This window comes from Mesocricetus auratus, unplaced genomic scaffold (assembly GCF_017639785.1).
Source record: "Mesocricetus auratus isolate SY011 unplaced genomic scaffold, BCM_Maur_2.0 Super-Scaffold_100714, whole genome shotgun sequence".
Lineage (NCBI taxonomy): Eukaryota > Metazoa > Chordata > Mammalia > Rodentia > Cricetidae > Mesocricetus > Mesocricetus auratus.
Genome location: NW_024429270.1, coordinates 2169487 through 2178176, shown reverse-complemented (window position 1 = coordinate 2178176; position 8690 = coordinate 2169487).

Genomic DNA, 8690 nt, shown 5'->3' with positions numbered 1-8690 from the left:
AATCCTGATTGTCAGCTTGATTGGATCTGGACTTAACAAAGAGACAAGACTCTAGATTGGCCTGCAAGTGTATGAAGGGAGAAAGACCCTCCCTGAATGGGGGTCGACATTCCTATCACAGCTCAGGTATATAAAGGTTCAAAGGAGAAAGCTTCACTTTTTGGCTATTGTCCATGTCCCTTGCTAGTGAGTGAATCTACCCCCAATGCTGCCATCCTTCAGTGTCACTGGAAAGCAGCTTCCCCAGCTTCCCAATATAGTCTGAAGACTTGGGGCTCTCAGAGAATCTTGAAGGCCTGCAGTGTCCAAACTGCTAAGCTATCCAGCCTTATGGTCTAAGCAGCTGCTCTTGAATGTGAAGAACATCATTGTTGGACACAACACGTCAAGTAAATCAATCTCATATACTCCCCTTTAATATTATACATATATTCATTCTACAGTTTCGTTCCTCTAGAGAACCCTGGCTAATACACATGGCATAACATGTGGTATTTATTTAATGAAATTACATCAATTACTTGGGCAAATGTATTACTTGAATTATTGCTTGATCCAGTAATAGTGTAACTACTGGAACCATCAGTGTTATTATTATAGGAAGAAATAATGAACACAAAACAAGTCTTTCTTTTATTCAGACTTTGTAATTGTCTTTCCTGCACAAATTTCTCTTATCTCCAATGGCTATGATGATGTCATAAGCTGACTTAACTCTACAGGTAGTGAAACTGATAGGAAGGGGACTTTAGGGATACCTAGCAGAAAATGACTGAGGTAATACATGGACCTATACACATTATAACTTTGTAATACTCATAGTGGAACCAACAAACTTTAGACATTGTTCATGAATTCAGTGACACAGGAAAGTAGAGTACTCAGGCTTCATCATTCTGGCAAGAAAACTTGTGAAAAGATACTTAAAACCCTATTTGGAAGAAAAGCTTGAGATATACTCTGTTACCAGAGAGAGACAGAGAAGTGTTGTAAACAGTAAAACTAAAGGTGACTTTAATAATAAGTAAGGGTTAGAAGCAGGTATGAGACCTGAGCAGTCTATGGGACCTCTACCAGTGGAACCAGTATTTATCCTTAGTGCACAAATGCACTTTTGGGAGCCCATTCCATATGGAGGGATGCTATTTCAGCCCAGATACATGGAGGAGGGCCTAGGCCCTCCCGCAAATGATGTGACAGACTTTGATGATCTCCCAAGGAAGGCCTTACTATCCTTGGGGAGTATGTGAGGGGTAGGTTGTGGGGAGTCAGTAGGTAGCATGGGAGGATATGAGGGAATGAGGGGGATTGATATGTAAAATAAGATTGTATCTATATAAAAAATTATAAGAAATGTGTGACATTTAAAAATTATTCTGAATAATAAAAAAAGAAGAGGGTATGAATTATGGTGAGCAATCTAGAAACAGCCATCCTCAGTGTTAGGTCTTACCTGCAACTACTGTCTGAACAAGTCATGTCAGACTGGGCTGCGTACTAATGCTAATGATGATAAAGAGTTGATCAGTGTTTCTAACTGAGGCCTACAACTTCTTGAGGTCCACCTTCCTAGGCACAGAATGTGAAAACACTTTTATTTTATAGGGACGATCTGCACTAAAATACTAAAATTCCATGTATTCAAAAAAAATGTAAGCGTAAAGCCATGAGTGGTAATGGCCTTATGGGCTTTTGTGGACCCAGGGATGCTGCCTTAACCTTCCACCTACGTTCAGAAGTAGTCCGTTCATTAAAGTATCATCAGTCCCTCCTGTTGAGTGTGCTACCTGCTGAGAACTTGACCTAGACAATCTCCTTGACCAAAATGCACCCCCTCCTGTCCCCACTTCTCTATGTCTGTCTTGTATTCGGGATTTGAAAGCACTTTAACTTGAGAATCTAGAAAGGTATTCTAAAAGGAATCATTTCCCATTCATGCCAAATGTCTTCTTATATCTCTATAATTGCATTTATTCATTATTACTTTAATGATCTATTTCCCCTACTAGAAAGTGAGATTCTTCAAATTGAAGCTGCAAATCATTGATATTTGTTTCACATAATCTATTTCTGTCTCACTGTCACATGTGTAAGACGCTCTGGCTGAATAAGTAAAAGACTTGTTGAAACATGTTTTTGTCACAGTCTAAGTCTGCAATGATTTTAGTTGATATTGTTCTCTAATAATATAAAGTGTTCTTTGGTTTCTGTTCAAAGATCATTAATGCCCTCTGTGCCATGGAAAATCACTTTTAAAACTGAGAATATAGTTAGAACATGGAAGGGATAGTAATCATTTACACACTTGTGTGAATAAATCTAATAAAAATCTCTGATAGACAGTAACTAATCACAATAAAGTAGTAAATTTGATTGAGAAAAGGAGAGAGTTCTTTGTGGCCATTAAGCCCTTGGAAGTTTAGGAAGGTCATAGTAGTGTCATAGTGATGGTTCAATGATCATTAACAAATCTGAATCTCTGTGTTTTGTCCTACAGGATCATAAGAAAAATCCCCCAAAGCAAGAGAACTGAACTTACCAAATTCTATAGCTCATAAAAATTTTCTATTTTTAAATATTATCTGGGTTGGAAAAACAATGCGTTACTTACTTTTTCCTGCTCCTCAGTAGGTATGCTTCTCTTCTCTCTCTCTCTCTCTCTCTCTCTCTCTCTCTCTCTCTCTCTCTCTCTCTCTCTCTCTCCATCCATCCCTTGCTCCCCCCTCCTCCCTCTCTGCTGTTTTATACTATTTTCATATAGTTAATAAAGTAATTTTCCTACTACAAAGACAATTTTAGGAATTCAATTCAAATTGAATCACCAGTATTTTTGCTTTTGCTTGCTGGAAAGGGGCTGGTGGGAATTACAGAATCCTCCTGCCTGAACTCTAAAATAACTGTGTATCTTGCTATAACCTAAAAGTTCTATACCATTAGCTGGATATAGCTTAGTGACCAGTTGCAGCCTCTCAGTCAGGTTAATAAATAGCAAGCAAAATTTTCTGGGAAAGATGACAACCTAAGATCAACCTGCCTGTGACTCAGTGAAGGGGAAAAATCAAAAGAAAAACTAGACTCTGTCCCAAGCATAGGAGAGAATAAGGGCTCTGGAACCCCACAAAGATGGTGAAGAACAGCTAAACAAGTGAAAGACAAGTGCTACACAGAGGAGAAACAAACCAAGCTGAATGCAGCTCAAGCTACCCTGCCCCAGGAGGCCAACGGGGAACAAAACACTAATGCCAAAGCTAAGTCAGCATCCCCAGGGCCACACTGGCAATCTTACCCTCATGACAGCCTTCACAGGCTGCGAACTCAGTACTGGTGAAACTAATTTCTCCATCACATAGGTCAAAGGAGAACAGGAATCCCGTTGTCTCTTGAAATGACTCAGACAGTAGCCAGGTACCATCTTGAAAGAGTGGCAATTATTTAAAATTGAACTCCTTGTAAAACTAGGAACAGAGAAAAAGAGACAGTCACAGGCAGTGATACTGATTTGGCCCTGTCATGGCCTCAAGATGAGAGACAATCTGAGGAACAGCTGTGAAGAACAGAGAGGCTGGACATAGACAGACCAAAAAGGGCAGGAGACAAGAGGCTTAACTCAGTCACTGAAATGTCCCATCATCAATGGCTAGGAACAGACAGAACGAAACAATACATGTCTATGAAAACATAGTTTGCTAATAAATATTTCAGACTTCTAGATCTTGAGTTCTCAGTAACCCATGTTCTAAATATCCTTTTTCACTGACAAAAATATCTGACAAGGCAGACCGAGGCTTTTCACCTTTGTGAAATGACTGTCTTGTTCCTGAGAATAAAAAAAACATATTATATATTCCAAAGTAGGTCCATCCAATACCCATATATTAGAAATATCTATATCTCAACAAACCTAGAAGACATCTACATTTATATCACAATGCAGAATGGAAGCAAATTATAGATGTCCCAATTAGACTTTTGTCTTAATGAACTACGCAGAATTCATTTCTGGCTAGCACAGCAGCTAAAAGAATTCTAGGGGGAAAAAAATCTTTGCTTCTCACAGTGCTTTGCTTCTTCCTTTATCTATTATAATCTTTATGACAAAACAAACCTGGGGTCCACATTGTTGCTAAACCTTTTAAATCATCCACTGGAAAATTGTATAAAACATTATGTCAAGTTATGTTCTTGACAAGACACTGAGTCTTATCAAGATATATATTACGTCATCGATATAAGCATGCATCCTGAGACTCCATGTGCCATAAAGTTGTATTCCCTTCAATTAAGTGACAAATTTTGATTCCTAATGATATCAATAAATTGCAGACCAAGATTTGCAGCAAAGGCAATGGAGAAGGTGGAAGTTGGGAGAAAGCTAGGGAGAACCTTGTTAAATTAGTGATTTGGGTAATCTGTGGATGACACTTCATTACTCCATGAGTTGATGGATCTGCAGGTCTTATACCACAGAAAGTCTCCTATGAAGCTGGGATGGTGCTTTATGTTTGGAAGCAGAACATCAATAAAGGTCAATGTGACAATATGATTTATTCAAATACAATGCTACTGTGAGCAATTTTCCATTTCAGAATAAATGGCAGGCATTTTGTATTTCTCTTTAGGTTTTTTTATATAAACCTCATTTGACATGTTTCATTGTTGTTGCTCTTTAGAGATGAGAGGAAGCAATTTATTTGCCCTTCATGACCGTATCTAGCTGGTCATGAATGTAGGGACCTACAGCAAAAATCAATTGGCTAATAAAATAGTTAATTGACTAAGTGTTTGTTCTGATGGGCCAAAAGCACAGACAGTCACCACGCAAGTAAGGGTGCTTAATTAAAGTGGCACTGGCTGAGCTTAATGAAATTCTGCCATGTAGATAGAAATTAATGCTAGAAAGACATCTGCATTTATTATTATATTGCATAAAGGAAGCAAATTAAAAGTAGCCCAATTAGGCTTTTGTCTTAATGTACTTCATATAAGTCACTTGTGGCTAGCACAGCAGTTACCGGAAACTCTAAAAATCATGCTTTCACAAATATGAGACTCCATTAGCAGTATATTTCACATCTTAACATGGCATGCAAATATAAGCGGGGCAATTAGCTAAGACTGTTCCGCTTTTCATAAATTGTGTTCTTATTATAAATGGTGATGATGAAGTCGAGTGAAAATGTGTGTATGAAAGATTTGGTAAATTCACCTTTTTAAATAAAATGGAAATACAGCTTCAAATGACAGCTAACCAAGCCTACCTGTTTTATTACCTGTGTGATAGCAATGTAGCTGAGTTAGGAGACACCGTAACTATTTATTGAGGAGTTTTACTCTTACCCGTATACCAGGTACTGCAAAAGGCTGCCATGCTTGAGTAGATGTCTTAGGAGGTAACCATGGTGAAACAGATGTTATCAAGCTTCATTCAAAAGTCATAGTGACTACCCCTATTTCTCTGGAGTAGAAACACGTGTACCTAAATGAAGGAAATGTATCTGTAAAGGAAAAGCCTACATCTTGGCATCCTAGTAGACCCTCATGGAGTCATCATTTCACAAAATTGTTCTAATGTCTGTTACTGACCAGCAGTCATATGGATCATCCCTACAAATAGCTGCATACAGTAATTAAAAAGTTCTAAATGAAATAAAACAGGACAGTTGAAAATGGCAATCAAACCATAGAAGCTTAAAAATAAGCTGAAAAAAAAAAACCCTCAGAATTACACTATCTAGCTCAGGTTAGCCTCGAACTCACAATCCTGCTTCATTCTCATGAGTTTTAGGGATAGCCACATACCACCAAGTGTGATAGAAAATTATTTTAAGATGAACAACAACAAAGAAACCCTGTCTCGTAAAACCAAAAAAAAAAAAAAAGATGAACAACAAATACAATTTTATTTCTTTGCAGATCATATAAGGACAAGAATAGGTTAATTTAAGCTTTTTCATACATATTTTAACAGATAAAAAGAGGTCTTAACATTACAGAGTAAGGGCAAAAAACACTGATCAGGTACTGGGCACTCGCTTCTATAATCTCCCTGAATCCAGAGAGGAGATCCTCTCAGATAAACATAGGTATGACTCATTGGAAGATTACAAGTTGAAGCTCCAAGAAAATAAACAACTAAATAGACACAAAATCTTAGAAAACTGAAAGAAAACTGTCTCTCTCAAAGATAAATCTTTCCCATAAACATTTCTAATATATAATGAAATAATAATCAATATACAGTATTCATCACTTGACATCAGCACTTACATAAACAATAACAACTCACACACCCACAATGTTCAGCAAGAATGTCATATTTTGCTGTACTTTTGAGGGCCTTCCATTTCCATCCCAACTTCTAGTCTCCTCCACTAGTTCTAATAGCTACAACTGGCTAATCTTCAACTAATCACAAATTCTTTCTTTGAATGTGTATGTCCCATAGAACTTACAGCTCTGTGGTATGTGACCAGCTTAATGAATATCTCTCCAGAACAAAGTTTAATTTTAATCCTTTGTTACGGGATTTTAAAACTGAATATTTCCTAATAGACTAACCCAATTTTTAGACTTACTGATGGTAAGTAGCTTACAGTTAATTGATTTTTACAAGGTCACAGAAGCAGGGAGTGGCAGAGCTAATTATGTCAACAAATGCCAAGCAAGCACCTGGCATGTGAAAAGCACTAAGATTACAATGGAGCTCTTCCGAGACTGAATTCTGTACTTTTCCCCCAAACTGAGAAATGAATGTAAAGCTGTCCTTGTTGGAGTGTAACTTACACAGACGCACTTACTCTAACACATTGAGCATTATTTGTCACCTGAATGTTTAATGACTATTTGTGAGTAATTTAATGCCCCATCCATTTTTAGACCACATAAACATCTTTTGCTGATTTTGAGGTTCTTAAGAATCTTTCTGGATTATATTTGGGAATGTCAATGTCTGCAGAATTATTCAGGAGCTTCAGAATTCTGATCAGACATGTTTCTTCCTCATCAGAGTGGCACATGTTTAGAAAAGTGTTTTAGTTGTGTGCTTTAGGATGGCTTTCCATACAGGCCACAGTCGACTCTTTTTTCAGACAACACATGTTTGGGGTGAAATCTTTGCATCCTCTTCCCTCCTTTGGGTCCCAGGCAGACATAGCCTGAATGAGTGCCCCCAGAGCCTTTAGTTACATCATGAAAGCGTTTGTTTTTCACATTCACTTGTGTGTTGCATTTTCTAAAATAAGACACTCCACACCATTATCAGTGGGAACTACTAAAAAGAGAGCTGGAATCATATTTGCAATGCTTCTTTTTAAGGATTTTACAAAGGTATGCATGGGAATGCTGTGTCTCAAAATGCTGTCCTGACAAGTTAAGTACTCACAGTTCTTTGTTGGAAGAAAGGTCTTTCATCTCTCTTTCTCCCTTTTCTTTTTGTTAAGGAAGGCTTTCCTCCTTGGAGATAGACTCCTTTGGTATGCAACATACCTATTGTTTGGTAGGCAGGAATTCACAGACTCTCTCCCCACCATTATCTGTTATTTAGAGCATAGGAAAACTGTTAGCTTTGTGAACTGCTTGGGTCTAAAGAAAAGCCACACATTGATTACTTCTGTAACATGCATTCATCATTTGCAAACAATTGCTGTACATGACAGGGCTGCATAACGAGCTGTAGAGGTAAACTGTCCCTCACAGTTGGGTCACATGTATGCTGAAAATTACTTTTATTGCCTATCTCTCACTTTACAGAAGTTAATAAACAGAACATCCTTCATAAACTTGGCACTCAAAAGAACAGATTTTTAATGTTATTCCATCCAATATGATGTGTTGGCAAGGTGATGGGTATGTTAATTAGTTTGAGTAAATTTTTTTGCAGCATGTACACAGAATAAGACATTATATTGTGTTCCATAAATATACACAATTGTTACTTGCCAATTAAAAATTCTATTAAAGAGATGAATTGGAATTGATAAGATTAAATAACTTCCTGAAGGTCACATAGACAGAAGTTAATACACTGGTTCTTGCTCACAATTCTTATACTCTTTGTACAATGGTAGATTGCTCCAACTTGAGAGCTACCAGAGGGAACACCAGGACTGACACAGGTACACAACCTCCAGGGTGAAGACCATGCATTATGTTCCACCAGAAAAAAGCAGACAAGGCAAAGACATCAGATTTAGTGACCTAAATATACAAATATTTAAATAAAATGGGCATTTTAAATCAATAGCTCTACTTTTCAAATATTTTTTACATTTATACACGATGAATGACAGGAGTTTTTGAGACTCTGCAGCCCAAACTGGCCTCAAACTCACAGAAGTCTCTTTCTGTGGCCTGAGGCCAGCATGGGACTGATCCAGACCTCCTGAATGTGGTTGTCAGCGAAGCGGCTGGCCAATATATAGGGCCTTGGGCAGTAGATAGGTATTTATCCCTGACGTACAAATGGACTTTGGATGCCCCTCCCACAATGAGGGATGCTCTCTCAGCCTGGACTCTTGGGGAAGGGCTTAGACCCTGCCCTGAATGAAATAACAGACTCCGGATATTGCCATGGAGGGCTTCACCCTCCCTGGGGAATGGAGTGGGGATTGGGTGGGGGCTGGGGGGACGAGGGAGGAGGAGAAGGAGAGGAAGCTGGGATTGACAGGTGAAGCAAGATTATTGCTAATTTA